Below are 21,499 nucleotides of genomic sequence, written 5' to 3'. Positions count from 1 at the left end.
CACGAGCTCGCTGTGGAGCCTTGTGTCACTGGAGTCACTTCTTGTGTGGAGACGTGCAGTTGTCTCGCTGTGGAGTCTTTCATCGCTTTCTGTGTGGAAGCTGGGACCCTTTGTGGTGCGTGGACCACTCGCTGTGTGGAGTCGGGGGACTCTTTGCGGTGCGTGGACCACTCTCTGTGTGGCAGCAGGCCGCTCTCTGTTGGCTTGTACCGCTCTCTGTCTCTTGGTGTCAGGCCGCAGCATAATCCTGCACTCACAAGTCGGGATGTTATATGTGCTGGGCTGAAGATCCTCAAATCCGAAGAACACATCCGGCCTGTGTCGGATTCTTCACTGGAGAACACATCTTGTTGCGGTTCGGATTTGGTACTGGGGTTGCCATCTCCAATGATGAAATCATCATCTGAGTTGTAGTCTTCTAGGACCATATCATCACTTTTTGTGTCGGAGCTGGCATTGGGCTCGCGATGTCCAAAGAAGAATTCAAGGTCTGAGTCATAGTCTTCAAGGACTATATCATCTCTTTGGGCGGTGCTAACTGCTTGTTGCAGGGTTCTGCGGAGGTTACTTTCAGCTACTGGTCGAAGTTCAGGCATTGTGCTGTCGTTCCAGGTGAAAGAATCTGGTTTTGAGGCTTTAAATTTTTTTCCCCGTGTTTTGGGACATTTCCCCTTTAACTGAGCGTGGGCCGGGGCCTCTGACGTCACGCAGCGTGTGACGTAGTGCGTAGGAAGCGATTGCGCATGCGCAGATCGCTGTTCCTTTACTTGGGGCCTTGTTCTCAATTGCGCATGCGTGGCTTCGCGCGCATGTGCAAACGGACCTTCCCGTTCGGTGCTCTTCGCGCAAGTGCGCATGTGCAGCTCCTTTTCCAATATGGCCGCAAATCAAAAGTGCCGTTTTCTGCACTGGACAGCTTACCTTCGCCACATGGTCAGGATTGGCGACTCTTTTACCGTTGTTCCTTGTATTTTCTCTCAGAATTCTTGTAATTTGTCCAGGAAGTCGCTCTTGTTTTGCCCCTTTGAGTATTTGAAGGTCTGGAAGATGTCAGCTGCTTCTGGACCCGCGATGGTAAGTAGAAGCTTTATTTTCTCTACATCCGCCACGCCATCTAAGTCAGACTCTACCAGGTAGATCTCGAATCTCTGTCTCAACCAACGCCAGTTTTCACTGAGATTGCCTTGGTACCTGAGCTGCTCTGGAACCGGCATCTTGAACGTCATCTTGCCTGGCTGCTGTTGCTGGTTGTCACTGTTTGCTGAGTTGTAACTATATGGATTTAACAGTCACTCCTGGGTACCATGTTTTGTTATGCTCTTGACGTTGCATAAGCTGCTTCCTTGATGTGCACTCTGACAAAAGAAGGTTCTGACTTGGAGATAGCTTTAACATGTTTATTAAACTATTAACAATTCTCCTACTTGGATTCAACTCTACTGTTAATCTTGCTGTAGCTACTCAGACTGACGAACCAGTCTGCTACAATCCAGGTGGTGGGTGTGATGTTCAATCAACCCTGTGTCTGTACTCACTGAGTGACTCCACTGGAAAGAGGAGGATCATGTGTGTTGTGTCCTTTTTATGTGGGTTGGTGTAATGCCCTCCTGTGGTAGTGTCACCTCTGTGTGTATCGTGAATGCCCATTGGTCGTGTCCTATCTTACTGACCTATTGGTTGACTGTCTGTGTGTCATGTCTCTGGTGTCTAGCTAGTGTCTAGCTAGGTGTAGTGTATGTACATTAACCCTTTGTGTACTTACAGTGATGTACATCACCACACAAAGCATGCAGAAATAGATGGGTTTCACGTTTCATTGATGGAAAGAGACTTTGGTTTTTCAGGATTTTCCATAGCTCATACACAGAAACATAGAAATAGAAGCAGGAGGAGGCCATTCGAGCCTGCTCTGCCATTCATTACGATCATGGCTGATCATCAAATTCAATACCCTGACCCTGCCTTCCTCCATTATCCCTTGATTCCTTTAGCCCCAAGAGCAATATCTAATTCCTTCTTGAAATCACACAACGTTTTGGCCTCAACTACTTTCTGTGGTAGTGAATTCCACAGATTCACCACTCTCTGGGTGAAGAAGTTTCCCCTTACCTCAGTCCTAACAGGTTTCCCCCATATCCTCAAACTATGATCCTTAGTTCCGGACTTCCCACCATCAGGAACATTCTTTCTGAATCTACCCTGTCTCATCCTGTTAGAATTTTATAAGTTTCTATGAGATCCCCTCTCACTCTTCGAAACTCCAATGAATATAACCCTAACCGACATAGTATCTCCTCATATGACAGTCCCACCATCCCAGGAATCAGCCTGGTAAACCTTCACTGCACTCCCTCCATAGCAAGAACATCCTTCCTCCGATAAGGCCACCATAACTGCACACAATACACCAGCTGTAGTCTCACCAACACCCTGTACAATTGCAGTAAAACATCTCAATTCTTATATTCAAATCCTCTCACTATGAAGGCCAACATACCATTTGCCTTCTTTACTGCCTGCTGTACCGGTGCACTTACTTTCAGCGGCTGATGTACGAGGACACCAAGGTCACGCTGAGTATCCACCTCTCTCAATTTACACCCATTCAAATAATAATCTGCCTTCCTATTTTTGCGACCAAAGTGGATAACCTTGCATTTATCCACATTATACTGCATCTGCCATGCATGTGCCCACTCACTCAGCCTGTCCAAATCCTGCTGAAGCATCTCTGCATCCTCCTCACAGCTCACCCGCCCACCCAACTTTGTATCACCTGCAAATTTGGAGATAATACATTTAGTTCCCTCATCCAAATCATGAATATATAATGTAAACAGTTGGGGTCCTAGCACAGATCCTTGCGGTACCCCACTAGTCACTGGCTGCCAATCGGAAAAAGACTCATTTATTCCAACTCTTTGCCTCCTGTCTGCTAACTATCTTTCTATCCATTGCAAGACTCTACCCCCAATCCCATGCGTGTAAATTTTACATAGTAATCTCAATGTGGAGTTTGCACATTCTCCCCATGTCAGATGAGTGCCACCCCCCCCAATGATATGCAGGGTAGATGGATAGGCCTCGCTAAAATTGCCTCTTAATTGGAAAAAAATAATTGGGTACTCTAAATTTATTTTTAAAACTTACACAGTAATCTGCTATGTTAAACCTTGTCAAAAGCCTTCTGAAAGTTTAGATAAACCACATTCTTCCTGGCCAACTCTACTAGTTACACCCTCAAGGATTCCAGTAGATTTGTCAAGCATGATTTTCCTTTTGTAAATCCATGCTGACTTTGTCTGATTAAACCACTGCTTTCCAAATGGTGCGCTAGGAAATCCTTGATAATGGATTCTAGCAACTTCCCTACAGCTTACTGGTCTATACGGTAGGGCTGCACGGTAGCATTGTGGATAGCACAATTGCTTCACAGCTCCAGGGTCCCAGGTTCGATTCCGGCTTGGGTCACTGTCTGTGCGGAGTCTGCACACTCTCCCCGTGTCTGCGTGGGTTTCCGCCGGGTGCTCCGGTTTCCTCCCACAGTCCAAAGATGTGCAGGTTAGGTGGATTGGCCATGCTGAATTGCCCTTAGTGTCCAAAATTGCCCTTAGGGTTGGGTGGGGTTACCAAGTTATGGGGAGAGGGTGGAAGTGTGGACCTTAAGTGGGGTGCTCTTTCCAAGAGCCAGTGCAGACTCGATGGGCCGAATGGCCTCCTTCTGCACTGTAAATTATATGATGAAAAAAAAAAAATTCTCTTGTTCCTGATTTCGCTCCACCTCCCTTTTTGAATAGTGAGCCTATATTAGCTACCCTCTAATCTACAGGAAACATTCCAAAGTCCAAAGAATTTTGGAAAATGACCACCAATGAATCTACTATCTCTAGGGATGAAGATTATCAGGCCCTGGATATTTTCCCACTTTCAATCCCATTATCCCCACAAACCATTTCTCTACTAATACTGATTTCCTTCAGCTCCTCATTAAAATGTGTTTCTCAGAAATTCCGGTACATTATTCATGTCTTCCTTTGTGAAGACAGAAGCAAAGTACAAATTTAGCTCCTCAGCCATTTCTTATGAACTCCCCCATTTCTGACTGTAAGGGGCCTACATTCGTTTTTGTTCATCTTTTTCTCTTTACATATCAGCAGCCAATGTGCAGAGAACCCAAGTTAATCTTCCAGGGCTGCATAAGACAGTATGCAAACAATGTGGGCACCTTAATGCATGTGTAAAGGGAAAGAAAACAAAGGACCAGATGGCAGTCTGTCTGAATGCCTATGTGGCATGTCTACTTTGACCTGACTGTGGGCTAACAAATCAATTGTATTTGAAGAGAAATGTGTGTCTCAAAAGACTGCTTCTGGTATCCTGCTGGTTAAACCAAAGGCAGGTGAGCGCAGAGTTGGATTTTCGGATGATTCCGAGTCGCACAAGGAGGTTCCTGGATGTGTGTCATTTATTTTAAATCTGCATGACAATGGTCTCTGATGAGAGCGTTCTGCCTACTGACCTGCTCTCATGCTGTGAGATGCATTTGAGTATCGCGTGTGCAATCTGCATGACTTTCCGTTTGCACACCCTGCTACATCTGCAGAACTGCCACCATCTGCACTCATTGTTTCCCTGACTGCTAATACAAGTATGCTTGGTTGAACTTGAACTTTTCACACAGTGCATGTCCCTCCAAAGACTCCAGAGTCTCCTTCTGCTTTAAAGTACTTTCAAATGTAGCACCGCTTTCAAGAGAGGTATTGATGACATTTTTAGATTGCTCTGCTTTGTGTCCTTTGACAAATTTAGATAGTAAATTTATCAACTCAAAACTTACTGAAGTGACCATTTTTTATTTGTTCCTTACCATTAATTTTGGCCTGCATTATTTTCATAATAATGCCTGGCTGTTAAAATGGGCAAGATTTTAAAAGAAACCATCCCTTTTATATTAAATGGTGCGAAAATAATAATGCCCAGTCAGACATCCTCGGGTTTTCATTTCTTTAATGTTCTTCCCTCTACCAAACGGGTGAATATTTGCTGAGAGCCAGGAGTCAGATCCAAAGTATAGCCAAATTTGACCCAGCACTTTCACAGGCTTTGCTCCATAGCAAAAGGAGCTAAACCCTGGCTCATTGTTCGGACTTATTTCCTCACCCAGTGGTGCTGAAGTCACGTATGAAGTATTGCTTCAGTTTCAATAGGGGAGCAGGATGAATTCCTGATATTTCGGGCTGGAATCTCCTCCCTTGTCCCGCCCTTGGAGTGAGAGGAACAATTAGTCACTTCATCTCCTTCTGTTACGGCCCCCACTTACTCTGCACTCAATCTAGACCTGGGGCCTGCAAAAGGCGAGCAATGTGCCAATCTTAGGGTGCTTCCTACCCAGCCACCTTTCCTGCTGCTGCAATGCTTATCCTACTGCCGGGATTCTGCGGGGTGGAGGAGACAATGGTGGGCTCCAACTTGACAGTGACGAATCTTGTCAGGATCTCACTCAGCACACGGGAGGAACCCTGACCCAGGAAAAGTGGGTGGGTGCTGTGGCAGGGCCAGAACAGCAGCTGGAAAACCTACAGAAACATCATAGCCGGACGGCACGGTGGTGCAATGGCTAGCACTGCCGCCTACGGCGCTGAGGAGCCGGGTTCGATCCCGGCCCCAGGTCACTGTCTGTGTGGAGTTTGCACATTTTCCCCCGTGTCTGCGTGGGTCTCACCCCCACAATCCAAAGATGTGCAGGGTAGGTGGATTGGCCACGTTAAATTGCCCCTTAGTTGGAAAAAAAAGAATTGGGCACTCTAAATTTATTTTAAAAGAGAAACATCATTACTAAGCGTACCTTCCAGGTGGTATACAGGACCAAAGTCACTTGCCTTTCATAGTGAATGAAAGTCCCCTGGATCTTTGTGGTTCGGGTAGAAATTTAACAGAGGTTCCTAAGCCCCCCACTCCTCTCCGGATTGACAGGATAGACCAATCGGTCTTTAACTGTCCTTTTTAATTCGTATGTCCCATATTCCAACCCACTTGGTCATTAGAAGTTCATAAAGCTGTCGTGACGCAGTATCAAAGATTAAACATTTGTACGCAAGCCACTGCTCACCCAATATAATCTGATTCATGCACACGGAATTGTCAACACTACATGTATGTACACCACTGTATATACACACCAATGTACATTGGAATGTAAGGCTGTGCATTGTAACCGACAAACAGTTGTAAGGCCTAGGGAAAAGTATCAGTACTTCAAACATTTCAGAGAGCAGTTTGAAGCTCATAGAAAGGTGGGACATTTTTCCAAAGCCAAACAATGAAACAAAATACGATGTTATATTTGTGATGCTGTACTAACGATTGAAAAACTCCAATCTGGCTAATGGTGGGCATGCCGGACGTGTAAAAGGGTCTGAAGGCTGTGCAGGAGATTGATCTACTGGTTTTCAGCTGCAGAATGTCATATTCAAGTCCACGTTGTTCATGTTTATTTTAACAGCTGTAATACAAGCTGTTTCTCCTAACAGTCAAGAACACAGAAATGAAAGGATGAAACACCGCTCGCATATCTTCCAAAATATTATGCAGCTGGCTAGCAACTTAAAAGCTGCACGGCTGAAATCAGGTCAAACAATTCGAGCTGTGAGCATTTTGTTAAAATAAATTTAACTTTTGCAATATTTATTTTAGAATATGTACCGAGTAGGTGATGGAAATATTGTAATCACTGCCAGGTAAATCTTCAGACGGTCATGTGATCACAAGCTCCGGTCAGTGCCTGATCACACCATCGTATATAGATTCTTTACACAGGATCTACAGTGCAGAAGGAGGCCATTCGGCCCATCGAGTCTGCACCGGCCCTTGGAAAGAGCGCCCTATTTCAGCCCACACCTCCACCCTAACCCAGTAACCCAACCTAACCTTTTGGACACTAAGGGCAATTTAGCACGGCCATTCCGCCTAACCTGCACATCTTTGGACTGTGGGAGGAAACCGGAGCACCCGGAGGAAACCCACGCACACACGGGGAGAACGTGCAGACTCCGCACAGACAGTGACCCAAGCCGGAATTGAACCCGGGACCCCAGAGCTGAGAGGCAGCAGTGCCAACCACCTTCCCGCCCGTGAGTTCATGCAGAAAGGGCACTTTTTAAATTAAAAAAATTAATATATAATAGCAAGTGCTGACAAGTTCAGTGCTGTAATTCCATCTCTGGGGCCTGCTCTTGTTCATAAGGATGCCCTTGTGGTTTTCTGACATCATCCAAACCCCCAGCTGAATTGCGGCAGTGTTGCTTTTCGCCAGCTGCCAACTTGGGCAGCGTAGGTGATCCCTCACTCCAGGAGAATAACATTGCATGTGTGAGAAATATCTCTTAAAGTTGCAGTACGTGGCCCGACATTCTCTTAGGTTTCATATTTATCAATAAAACAGCAATATACACTTGTACACGATACCAGGCCCTAATCTCTGCAATTCCATCTCTAAACCTTCAACCTTCTACTTCTCTCCTCTCTTCTAAGCTGATCCTTAAAAAAGCACCAAGATTGTGGTTACCAGCCTAACATTTCCTGTACTCGGTTTCAAATTTTGTCTGATATGTTTGAGATATAAACGGCTAGAGGCACTGGATACTGCAAAGGCTGTAGGCCCTGACAACATTCCGGCAATAGTACTGCAGACTTGTGCTCCAGAACTAGCCACACCCCAAGCCAAGCTGTTCCAGTCCAGCTACAACACCGGCATCTACCTGGCAATGTGGAAAATTGCCCAGATTGACCACAAAAGCAGGAGAAATCCAACTTGGTCAATTAGCACAAAGCAGAATCGCCATCAAGGAGCCCGAGTGAAATTGAAGTCAATGGGAATCGGGGGAGGGGGGGCAATTTCCCATTGGTTGGAGTCATACTTAGCAGAAAAGTTGTGGTTGTTGGAAGCCAATGACCCCAGCCCCAGGCCATCACTGCAGGATTTCCTCAGGTAAGTGTCCGAAGCTCAACCTCAAGCTGTTTTATCAATGACCTTCCCTCCATCATAAGATCAGATGTGCAATGTTTGTTGATGATTGAGCAATGTTCAGCAGCACTCACAATTGCTCAGAGAAGGAAACAGTCGGCGTACACATACAGCCAGACCAAAATAACATTTAGGCTTAGGCTGATAAATGGCAAGTAACATTCATGACCATCTCCAAGAGAGAATGGAACTACCATCCCATGACATTCAATGGCATCACCATCACTGTAGCACAGTGGTTAGCACAGTTGCTTCACAGCTCCAAGGTCCCGGGTTCGATTCTCGGCTTGGGTCATTGTCTGTGCGGCGTCTGCACGTTCTCCCTGTGTCAGTGTGGGTTTCCTCCGGGTGCTCCGGTTTCCTCCCACAGTCTAAAGATGTGCAGGTTAGGTGGATTGGCCGTGATAAATTACCCAAAGTGTTCAGAAAAGGTTAGATGGGGTTGCAGGGTTACGGGGATAGGGTTTGAGGTGTGGGCTTAAGTAGGGTGCTCTTTCCAAGAGCCAGTGCAGACTCGATGGGCCGAAAGGCCTCCTTCTGCACTGTAAATTCTATGAAACTCTTAACAACATCCTGGGATTACTATTGACCAGAACAGGACCAACCATATAAAGACTGTGGCTACGAGAATAGGTCAGAGGCTGGGAATCTTGACTCCTCAAATCCTGTCCACCAGCTAGAAAGCACAACGCAGGCATGTGATTAAATATTCTCCACTTACCTGGGTGAGTGCAGCTCCAACAACACTCAGAGGCTTATCCAGGATAAAGCACGCCCTCTTGATCGCCACTCTGCCCCATTGCCTCCACTCCTGACACAGAGTGGCGCCGGGGAAAACATCATCTACCACGTGTACTGCACCAACGCTTCTTCGGCCGCACTTTCCAAATCACCTCAACCATCTAGAAGGACAACTGCAGCAGGCGCAAAAGAAGACCACCACACGCAAGTCCCTCCTCAAGTTACACACCATCCTGACTTGGAAATATATCGCCGTTCCTTCACTCTCACTGAGTTGAAATCCTAGAACTCCCTCCCTAACAGCACTGTGGGTATGCCTACACATGGACTGTAGCAGTTCAGAAAGGCATTATTATTCTTATTCCACAAACAAATATAAACATTATTCAATCCACCACCACTCCCTCCCCGCCTCATCTCTCCTTTCCCCACCAGATCATTCATTGTTTCCTACAACAAGAACACGCAGTTTAAATGCGCGCAGTGTACGGAACAAGGTAGATGAGCTTGCGGCCCAGATTGTGACTGGCAGGTATGATGTGGTAGGCATCACAGAGACATGGGGCGAAATTCTCCGGAAACGGCGCGATGTCCGCCGACTGGCGCCCAAAACGGCGCCAATCAGACGGGCATCGCGCCGTTCCAAAGGTGCGGAATGCTCCGCATCTTTGGGGGTCGAGCCCCGACATTGAGGGGCTAGGCCGGCGCCGGAGGGATTTCCGCCCCGCCAGCTGGCGGAAAAGGCCTTTTTTGCCCCGTCAGCTGGCGCGGAAATGACATCTCGGGGCGGCGCATGCGCGGGAGCGTCAGCGGCCGCTGACAGTTTCCCACGCATGCGCAGTGGAGGGAGTCTCAACCGCCTCCGCCATGGTGGAGACCGTGGCGGAGGCGGAAGGGAAAGAGTGCCCCCACGGCACAGGCCCGCCCGCGGATCGGTGGGCCCTGATCGCGGGCCAGGCCACCGTGGGGGCACCCCCCGGGGCCAGATCGCCCCGCGCCCCCCCCAGGACCCCGGAGCCCGCCCACGCCGCCTTGTCCCGCCGGTAAGGTAGGTGATTTTATTTGCGCCGGCGGGACAGGCAATTTATCGGCGGGACTTCGGCCCATCCGGGCCGGAGAATCGCGGCGGGGGGGGCGCCAACCGGCGCGGCGCGATTCCCGCCCCCACCGAATCTCCGGTGCCGGAGACTTCGGCAACCGGCGGGGGCGGGATTCACGCCAGCCCCCAGCAATTCTCCGACCCGGCGGGGGGTCGGAGAATGTCGCCCATGGTTGCAGGGGGTTCAGGACTGGCATTTAAACATTCAGGGATTCACAACCTATCAAAAAGAGAGAGAGGTGGGCAGAGTGGGCGGGGTTGCCTTGTTAATTAGGAATGAAATTAAATCAATAGCACTAAACAACATAGGGTCAGATGATGTGGAGTCTGTGTGGGTAGAGTTGAGGAACCACAAAGGCACAAAAACCATAATGGGAGTTATGTACAGGCCTCCTAACAGTTGTCAGGATCAGGGGCACAAAATGCACCACGAAATAGAAAGTGCATGTCAGAAAGGCAAGGTCACAGTGATCATGGGGGACTTCAATATGCAGGTGGACTGGATAAATAATGCTGCCAGTGGACCCAAGGAAAGGGAATTCATTGAATGTTTACAGGAGGGCTTTTTGGAACAGCTTGTGATGGAGCCCACGAGGGGACAGGCCATTCTGGACTTAGTGTTATGTAATGAGCCAGACTTGATAAAGATCTTAAAGTAAGGGAACATTTAGGAGGCAGTGATCATAATATGGTAGAATTCAATCTCCAATTTGAAAGAAAGAAGGTAGAATCAGATGTAAAGGTGTTACTGTTAAATAAAGGTAACTACAGGGGCATGAGGGAGGAACTGACGAAAATCGACTGGGAGCAGAGCCTAGTGGGAAAGACAGTAGAACAGCAATGGGAGGAGTTTCTGGGAGTAATTGAGGACACAGTACAGAGGTTCATCCCAAAGAAAAGAAAGGTTATCAGAGGGGGGATTAGGCAGCCATGGCAGACAAAGGAATTTAGGGAATGCATCAAAGCAAAAGAGAAAGCCTATAATGTGGCAAAGAGCACAAAGAACAAAGAAATGTACAGCACAGGAACAGGCCTTTCGGCCCTCCAAGCCCGTGCCGACCATGCTGCCCGACTAAACTACAATCTTCTACACTTCCTGGGTCCGTATCCCTCTATTCCCATCCTATTCATGTATTTGTCAAGATGCCCCTTAAATGTCACTATCGTCCCGGCTTCCACCACCTCCTCCGGTAGCGAGTTCCAGGCACCCACTACCCTCTGCGTAAAAAACTTGCCTCGTACATCTACTCTAAACCTTGCCCCTCTCACCTTAAACCTATGCCCCCTAGTAATTGACCCCTCTACCCCGGGGAAAGGCCTCTGACTATCCACTCTGTCTATGCCCCTCATAATTTTGTAGACCTCTATCAGGTCGCCCCTCAACCTCCTTCGTTCCAGTGAGAACAAACCGAGTTTATTCAACCGCTCCTCATAGCTAATGTCCTCCATACCAGGCAACATTCTGGTAAATCTCTTCTGCACCCTTTCTAAAGTCTCCACATCCTTCTGGTAGTGTGGCGACCAGAATTGAACACTATACTCCAAGTGTGGCCTAACTAAGGTTCTATACAGCTGCAACATGACTTGCCAATTCTTATACTTAATGCCCCGGCCAATGAAGGCAAGCATGCCGTATGCCTTCTTGACTACCTTCTCCACCCTTTCATTGACCTGTGGACCTGTACTCCTAGATCTCTTTGACTTTCAAGTCTCTTGAGGGTTCTACCATTCACTGTATATTCCCTACCTGCATTAGACCTTCCAAAATGCATTACCTCACATTTGTCCGGATTAAACTCCATCTGCCATCTCTCCGCCCAAGTCTCCAAACAATCTAAATCCTGCTGTATCCTCTGATAGTCCTCATCGCTATCCGCAATTCCACCAACCTTTGTGTCGTCTGCAAACTTACTAATCAGACCAGTTACATTTTCCTCCAAATCATTTATTTATACTACCAACAGCAAAGGTCCCAGCACTGATCCCTGTGGAACAGCACTGGTCACAGCCCTCCAATTAGAAAAGCATCCTTCCATTGCTACTCTCTGCCTTCTATGACCTAGCCAGTTCTGTATCCACCTTGCCAGCTCACCCCTGATCCCGTGTGACTTCACCTTTTGTACTAGTCTACCATGAGGGACCTTGTGAAAGGCCTTACTGAAGTCCATATAGACAACATCCACTGCCCTACCTGCATCAATCATCTTAGTGACCTCCTCGAAAAACTCTATCAAGTTAGTGAGACACGACCTCCCCTTCACAAAACCATGCTGCCTCTCACTAATACGTCCATTTGCTTCCAAATGGGAGTAGATCCTGTTTCGAAGAATTCTCTCCAGTAATTTCCCTACCACTGAAGTAAAGCTCACCGGCCTGTAGTTCCCTGGATTAGCCTTGCTACCCTTCTTAAACAGAGGAACAACATTGGCTATTCTCCAGTCCTCAGGGACATCCCCTGAAGACAATGAGGATCCAAAGATTTCTGTCAAGGCCTCAGCAATTTCCTCTCCAGCCTCCTTCAGTATTCTGGGGTAGATCCCATCAGGCCCTGGGGACTTATCTATCTTAATATTTTTTAAGACACCCAACACCTCGTCTTTTTGGATCTCAATGTGACCCAGGCTATCTACACACCCTTCTCCAGACTCAACATTTACCAATTTCTTCTCTTTGGTGAATACTGATGCAAAGTATTCATTTAGTACCTCGCCCATTTCCTCTGGCTCCACACATAGATTCCCTTGCCTATCCTTCAGTGGGCCAACCCTTTCCCTAGCTACCCTCTTGCTTTTTATGTACGTGTAAAAAGCCTTGGGATTTTCCTTAACCCTATTTGCCAATGACTTTTTGTGACCCCTTCTAGCCCTCCTGACTCCTTGCTTAAGTTCCTTCCTACTTTCCTTATATTCCACGCAGGCTTCGTCTGTTCCCAGCCTTTTAGCCCTGACAAATGCCTCCTTTTTCTTTTTGACGAGGCCTACAATATCTCTCGCTGTCCAAGGTTCCCGAAAATTGCCGTATTTATCCTTCTTCCTCACAGGAACATGCCGGTCCTGAATTCCTTTCAACTGACACTTGAAAGCCTCCCACATGTCAGATGTTGATTTGCCCTCAAACATCCGCCCCCAATCTATGTTCTTCAGTTCCCGCCTAATATTGTTATAATTAGCCTTCCCCCAATTTAGCACATTCATCCTAGGACCACTCTTATCCTTGTCCACCAGTACTTTAAAACTTACTGAATTGTGGTCACTGTTACCGAAATGCTCCCCTACTGAAACATCTACCACCTGGCCGGGCTCATTCCCCAATACCAGGTCCAGTACCGCCCCTTCCCTAGTTGGACTGTCTACATATTGTTTTAAGAAGCCCTCCTGGATGCTCCTTACAAACTCCGCCCCGTCTAAGTAGTGGGAAGTCAGAAGATTGGGAAGGCTACAAAAACAAACAGAGGATAACAAAGAGAGAAATAAGGAAAGAGAGGATCAATTATGAAGGTAGGCTAGCCAGTAACATTAGGAATGATAGTAAAAGTTTCTTTAAATACATTAAAAACAAACGGGAGGCAAAAGTAGACATTGGGCCGCTCCAAAATGACGCTGGTAATCTAGTGATGGGAGTCAAGGAAATAGCTGAGAAACTAAATAAGTACTTTGCGTCAGTCTTCACAGTAGAAGACATGAGTAATATCCCAACAATTCAGGAGAGTCAGGGGGCAGAGTTGAATATGGTAGCCATCACAAAGGAGAAAGTGCTAGAGAAACTAAGAGGTCTAAAAATTAATAAACCTCCGGGCCCAGATGGGCTACATCCTAGAGTTCTAAAGGAGATAGCTGAAGAAATAGTGGAGGCGTTAGTTATGATCTTTCAAAAGTCACTGGAATCAGGGAAAGTCCCAGAGGATTGGAAAATCACTGTTGTAACCCCCCTATTCAAGAAGGGAACAAGGAAAAAGATGGAAAATTATAGGCCAATTAGCCTAACCTCGGTTGTTGGCAAGATTCTAGAATCCATTGTTAAGGATGAGATTTCTAAATTCTTGGAAGTGCAGGGTCGGATTAGGACAAGTCAGCATGGATTTAGTAAGAGGAGGTCGTGCCTGACAAACCTGTTAGAATTCTTTGAAGAGATAACAAATAGGTTAGACCAAGGAGAGCCAATGGATGTTATCTATCTTGACTTCCAAAAGGCCTTTGATAAGGTGCCTCACGGGAGACTGCTGAGTAAAATAAGGGCCAATGGTATTCGAGGCAAGGCACTAACATGGATTGACGATTGGCTGACAGGCAGAAGGCAGAGAGTTGGGATAAAAGGTTCTTTTTCGGAATGGCAACCGGTGACGAGTGGTGTCCCGCAGGGTTTAGTGTTGGGGCCACAGCTGTTCTCTTTATATATTAACAATCTAGATGACGGGACTGGGGGCATTCTGGCTAAGTTTGCCGATGATACAAAGATAGGTGGAGGGGCAGGTAGTATGGAGGAGGTGGGGAGGCTGCAGAAAGATTTAGACAGTTTAGGAGAGTGGTCCAAGAAATGGCTGATGAAATTCAACGTGGGCAAGTGCGAGGTCTTGCACTTTGGAAAAAAGAATAGAGGCATGGACTATTTTCTAAACGGTGACAAAATTCAGAATGCTGAAGTGCAAAGGGACTTGGGAGTCCTAGTCCAGGATTCTCTAAAGGTAAACTTGCAGGTTGAGTAATTAAGAAAGCAAATGCAATGTTGTCATTTATCTCAAGAGGCTTGGAATATAAAAGCAGGGATGTACTTCTGAAGCTTTATAAAGCATTAGTTAGGCCCCATTTAGAATACTGTGAGCAATTTTGGGCCCCACACCTCAGGAAGGACATACTGGCACTGGAGCAGGTCCAGCGGAGATTCACACGGATGATCCCAGGAATGGTAGGCCTACCATTCGATGGCCGTCTGAGGATCCTGGGATTATATTCATTGGAGTTTAGGAGGTTGAGGGGAGATCTAATAGAAACTTACAAGATAATGAATGGCTTAGATAGGGTGGACGTAGGGAAGTTGTTTCCATTAGCAGGGGAGACTAGGACCCGGGGGCACAGCCTTAGAATAAAAGGGAGTCACTTTAGAACAGAGATGAGGAGAAATTTCTTCAGCCAGAGAGTGGTGGGTCTGTGGAATTCATTGCCACAGAGGGCGGTGGAGGCCGGGACGTTGAGTGTCTTTCAGACAGAAATTGATAAATTCTTGATTTCTCGAGGAATTACGGCTATGGAGAGAGAGCGGGTAAATGGAGTTGAAATCAGCCATGATTGAATGGTGGAGTGGACTCGATGAGCCGAATGGCCTTACTTCCGCTCCTATGTCTTATGATCTTATGGTTATATATTGCTGCACCATCTTTAAATATAAAATATTTTGCGCCAGTGTTGCGGGGGCCCCATTTCACAACTGCGCCAGAGGTTGAAGTGATGTGTACATGACCAGTTCAATCTGGTACTTCTTTTGAACCAGACAGCATCATAAACGGAAGTCTTCAATGAACCGAGCAGTACAATATCTGACCAATCAAAAGTCAGAGACGACACCAAGTTACCAGGAGGGACTAACAACCCACAATTCCACAGTTGGCAACTCAAAGCAGGAGTTGAGAAAACTCAACCAGATGTACAGCCAGGCAAAATGGCAGGCAGAAAGGGCGGACAAAGAAGTTGTAACCCTGAAAGACTCCTTGAAGAATCAATATGCAGCCATGAACCCTCAATGCTCTGAACCGGAATCAGCCACATGCAAACTTGGAACATGTGGAAAAATTGTCACGCAGGATCATGCGTACAAATGTGTGGCTAGATTGGAGAGGTTGGGACTGTTCTCCTTGGAGAGAACAGAGCGAAGGGGAGATTTGATAGAGGTGTTGAGTGGATAGGGAGAAACTGTTCCCGCACGTAAAAGGATCGAGAACGAGAGGGCACAGATTTAAAGCAATGTGATGCGAGAAAATACATTTTCACAGCGAGAGGTTCGGACCTGCAAGGCGCTGCCTGGTAGTGTGGTGGAGGCAGGTTCAGACCAGACATTCAAGAGAGCATTAGATGAATATTAGAATTGAAACTGTGCAATGGTGCAGGGGAAATGCAGGAGAATTACATGAAGTCATAATGTTCACTTGCTGGTGCAGACATGATGGGCTGAATGGCATCCTTCTCTGCCATAACAATTCTGTGATTCTGTGACTTTTGTTCGCTCGGAAAAGGGGGTTGTTGGAATTGTGAAGTGTAATCAGTCTGATGTGACATCTGACTTGCCGTAGTCATGTGACTCTTCCATCAGGCAAACTCATTGTGAGCTGCCATTTCTGATCAGTTCAATAAAGCCTCTCATGAAGACGATGTGGTATTATAGGTATTACGGAACCTGATAGGCTAAAGCACCATTGGTGGAAACTGTATGCTTAAGACCTTATAATGCGCGATCCTGTTTACCAGGTCGGATATGCGGGGGAGAGGGTACGCGTCCAGCTGTAAACCTGTTGATGGTCTGACTGTAGTCAATGACCATCCTATGCTTCTCCCCGGTCTTTACCACCACTACTTGAGCTCTCCAGGGACTGTTACTGGCTTCAATGACCCCTTCCCTCAGTAGCCTTTGGACCTCTGACCTAATAAAGATCCGGTCCTGGGCACTGTAGAGTCTGCTCCTGGTGGCGATGGGTTTGCAATCCGGGGTGAGGTTCGCAAACAGGGAAGGCGGATCGACCTTGAGGGTCGCGAGGCTGCAGACAGTGATGGGGGGTACAGGGCTGCCGAATTTGAAAGTTAGACTTTGGAGATTACACTGGAAGTCTAAACCTAGGAGTGTGGCCGCGCAGAGGTGGGGAAGGACGTAGAGCCGGTAATTTGTAAACTCCCTTCCCTGCACCGTGAGGTTTGCTACACAAAACCCCTTTATCTCTACTGAGTAGGAACTGGAGGCCAGGGAGATTTTTTTATTAACGAGGTGGACGAGGAGAAAACAGCGCCTTACCGTGTCGGGGTGTATGAAGCTCTCCGTGCTCCCAGAGTCAATTAGGCAGGACGTCTCGTGCCCGTTGATGAATACGGTCGTCGTAGCGGTTGAGAGTCTTCGAGGCCGAGACTGATCCAGAGTCACCGAGGCCAATCGCAGCAGTTAAGAGTTCTGTTCGGGCGGTGTGTGGTCAGCCGAGCTGGGGTCCTGGGGGTTCATCCAAGATGGCGTCTCCCATTGGTCGCACATGGTTGGGGTTGCACAAAATGGCGGCGCCCATCCCTCCAACGTGGCGGCCGCTGAACCAGATGGCGGCGCCCGGGGTCCGCATGTGGCCCTGGGATATGGACGTGGCGGCGACCGCTGGTCGCACGGGGCCCGTGGAGAATTCTGTGGTTGCGGTCCGCACTCGCCGCTGGAGACCGCGGCCACCGCTCGGGCCTGGCATACCCCCACGAAATGGCCCTTTTTGCCGCATCCCTTGCAGGTGGATGTACGGGCCGGGCAGCGCTGGCGGGGGTGCTTCGCCTGCCCGCAAACGTAGCAGCGGGGCCCCTCGGGGTTGCCAGGCCGCCTTGCAGCACAGGCCTGTGGGGGAATGGGGCAAGTCTCGGGGAATGGCCACAGAGGGGTTCCACGCTGCCCAGTTGGCTGCCGCGCGGTCGGGAACGTAAGCGCGGGCGTTCCTGGAGGCCACGACCAGGGAACCTGCAAGGGCCCGTGCCTCCCTGAGACCCAGGGTGTCCCTTTCTAACAGGCGCTGGCAGATTTGTGACGATAGCATACCTGCCACGAAAGCGTCCCGGACTAAGAATTCCGCGTCTTCGCTCGCCAATACCTGCGGGCAGCCGCAGCTTCTGCCCAACATCAGGAGTGCACGGTAGAATTCCTCCAGCGATTCTCCAGGAGTTTTTCGCCTTGATGCAAGCAGGTGCCGGGCGTAGACCTGGTTTACCGGGCGAATATAGTGTCCTTTTAGCAGCTCTATTGCTGCATCGAAGTGTTCCGCTACCTCGACGAGGGTGTAAATCTCCGGGCTCACCCTTGAGTGCAGGACGTGCAGTTTCTGCTCTCGCGTGGGTGCGTTTTTGGCCGTCTCGAGATACCCTTTAAAGCACGCCAGCCAGTGCTTAAAGGTTGCCGCTGAGTTCGCTGCGTGGGGGCTAAGTTGCAGACACTCCGGCTTGATTTGGAGCTCCATCCTTTCTTCTTAAAAACTAGCTTATTAAATTGATGCACGATCAATGATCACTAAAGCGAGGTTGTAGTCCAACTGAAGGCTTTAATAAGCTAGATGTTTCCCCCAGCAGCTCAGGTACAGAATGAGGGCTGCTGGGGCGGCACAGGTTCTTATTCCCCACCTATCAGGGCGGAGCTATCATACACACTAACCAATAGCAAGCATACAGTTTCCACCAATGGTGCTTTAGCCTATCAGGTACCGTAATACCTATAATATCATACCATAATACCTCCGTACAGTGTTTAGTAACTATTTACAAGTCTGGTAGCTATGTACATTTGATGGTTTATATTTACAGATTACAGTTAAAATGAAGCAATCAGTCGATCGGGGGCCCTGGTTATCCTCTGTGATCGTCGGAGCTTCGGTGGTGACTCCGGTGGAGGCTCGGGTGTCTGGAACTCCGGGAGTGTTGTTTCGATTTCAATGGCAGCTTCATCACCCCTAGATGGCGCTGGTAGGGAAAACGGCTCACCTGGGGAGGGAACGCCTGCGGGGCCATCGGTGGGTGGGGGAGGCCCAGACGGGGGTGGCGGGAGGACCGATCCTCCTTTAAGGTGCTGCGGTGGAGGGGAGGGTGGGACTGGTGGCTGGAATGTGCGTGGGGTTCCGGCAGGCGCCAGGTCTCGTAGGGAAACCGTATCCTGTCGGCCGTCGGGGTACGCCACGTAGGCGTACTGGGGGTTAGCATGGAGCAGATGGACCCTCTCGACCAACGGGTCCGACTTGTGCGCCCGCACGTGTTTTCGGAGCAAGATGGGTCCGGGTGCTGCCAGCCAGGTCGGGAGTGAGGTCCCAGAGGAGGACTTCCTAGGGAAGACAAGGAGACGTTCGTGAGGTGTCTGATTGGTGGTCGTACAAAGCAGTGACCGGATGGAGTGGAGGGCATCCAGGAGGACTTCTTGCCAGCGGGAGACTGGGAGGTACGGGCCAGGAGGATGGTCTTCCAGACCGTTCAGTTCTCCCTCACTGCTCCAAGGCCCTGAAACGCTGTCTAGGGTTTTTCAGTGGGTCCCCAACTACGCGGACAATCCACAGTTTTTCCCCTATCGATAGAAGCCCGCCAGGCCTTCAGCCGCACCAAAGCAGACATTGCAAAGGCCACGATGCACGCCATCACAAGTCCCACCCTTCCAGGTTGAGAGCGATGCGTCCGACGTAGCTCTGGCGGCCACCCTCAACCAAGCGGCAGATCCATGGCCTTCATCTCCCGTACCCTCCATGCTTCCGAAATCCGCCACTCCTCAGTCAAAAAAGAGGCCCAGACCATAGTAGAAGCTGTGCGACATTGGAGGCACTACCTGGCCGGCAGGGGATTCACTGTCCTCACTGACCAACGGTCGGTGGCCTTCATGTTTGATAATGCACAGCGGGGCAAGATAAAAAACGACAAGATCTTGCGGTGGAGGATTGAACTCTCCACCTACAACTACGAGATCTTGTATCTTCCCGGGAAGCTAAACGAGCCTCCTGACGCCATGTCCCGCGGGACATGTGCCACTGCACAAGTGGACCACCTCCGAGCCCTCCACGAGGACCTCTGCCACCCAGGGATCACTCGCTTTTTCCATTTTGTCAAGACCCGCAACCTGCCCTACTCCATCGAGGAGGTCAGGACAGCCACCAGGGACTGCCAAATCTGCGCGAAGTGCAAACCGCAATTCTACCGGCCAGAGAAAGCGCACCTGATAAAGGCTTCCCGTCCCTTTGAACGCCTCAACATGGACTTCAAAGGCCCCCTCCCCTCCACCGACCGCAACACGTACTTCCTGAACGTGATTGACGAGTACTCCCGGTTCCCATTCGCCATCCCCCGCCCCGACATGACCGCAACCACCGTCATCAAGGCCCTCCACAGTATCTTTACACTGTTCGGTTTCCCCACCTACACACACAGCGATAGGGGGTCCTCCTTTATTAGTGACGAACTGCGTCAATTCCTGCTCAGCAAGGGCATCGCCTCGAGCAGTGTGGTATTACAGGTATTACGGTACCTAATAGGCTAAAGCACCATTGGTGGAAACTGTATGCTTGCTATTGGTTAGAGTGTATGATAGCTCTGCCCTGATAGGCGGGGTATAAGAACCCGTGCCGCCCCAGCAGCCCTCATTCTGTACCTGAGCTGCTGGGGAAAACATTTAGCTTATTAAAGCCTTCAGTTGGACTACAACCTCGCTTTAGTGGTCATTGATCGTGCATCAGACGGTAAAGAAGCTATGCTGTCCTTTAACTTGAAATTGTATGAGTTTGTAGGCTACAGAAGGGTTTAAACATTCCATCGCCGTAAATCTCTGGAGACAGCAATTTTTAAATTGTAACTGATTAATCTGCAATGTAGTATTCACACTCTCACTTGCTTGATATCACAGAAGGTGCTGAGAGAGTTGTCATCTGAGATCAGTAACTGGAGTATGTGCTCAACCAGGCCTCAGTTCTGCTGCTGGCTCCAATCACAATGCTCCCATTTACAGGCGTGTCCAGATTTCCCCTCCTTTCTGATGACATTTTCAATGTTTCGAGAGTGCTGCCGGGTTTATGTGCACTCTCCAATTATTATAATCAATCCTGGATCAGAGCCCTCAGCCAGGTCTGACTCAGGAACCAAACGCCAAGTCTGTGACTGGCTCCTCCAATTGTTCTTCAGTCAAGTAACAACCTTGCAGTTATTCTGTAACTTTAGCATTGCTGATACGGAAACTGTTACAATATAAATGTGTCCCTATGATACAAACACACACAGCAGATCCATTTTAAGAGCCATTCCAGCATCTTTTATCCGATTACCACACTCTCCTATCTTCGAAGGTGCCGCAGGGTTGCATGGGCATCCATCGCTCCCTGGGGTTGGTTGTTATTCTGCCTCCACAGATGCGGCCAGACTTGAGTATTTCCTGTTTTTATTTCAAATTCCCAGTATCTGCAGTATTTTACTTGTTGCACAGTGACAGTTGGAGCAGTCCCTACCTATCAAACATCAGCTGAGATGCTCAGCGGGGAGCACTGTATAGAACATTTGGCCAACTCTTTCGAAATAGGTGGAATGATGACCTGGAACTTTTGAAGGTTGATTCATATTTTATCTAATCCTTTTTAATGGAAGTGTTTATCAAAGGATGCAACACAATAAACCAAATGGAAATTAATAAGTGCCAAGAGGTAAATAAACAAGTTATGTGCATAAAAACATAATTAATGAACAGTTTGCATTTATATGCAGTCCATAAAGGCATCCTTAATGCATTTTACAAGCTGTGAGTTTTGAGGTCCTGCTATTAATGGCTAAATGAGGCAGAAAATGTACACACAGCAAGGTCTCCAAACAACAAAGTGAATGACAAAATATTTTTAGGGAGCAGTATTAGCTCCACTTTGAATAGTGCGGTGAGATCATTTGAATCCCAGCTGAGCAAATGGCTGC

This window comes from Scyliorhinus torazame, chromosome 16 (assembly GCF_047496885.1).
Source record: "Scyliorhinus torazame isolate Kashiwa2021f chromosome 16, sScyTor2.1, whole genome shotgun sequence".
Classification (NCBI taxonomy): domain Eukaryota; kingdom Metazoa; phylum Chordata; class Chondrichthyes; order Carcharhiniformes; family Scyliorhinidae; genus Scyliorhinus; species Scyliorhinus torazame.
This window is presented reverse-complemented; position numbering follows the sequence as displayed.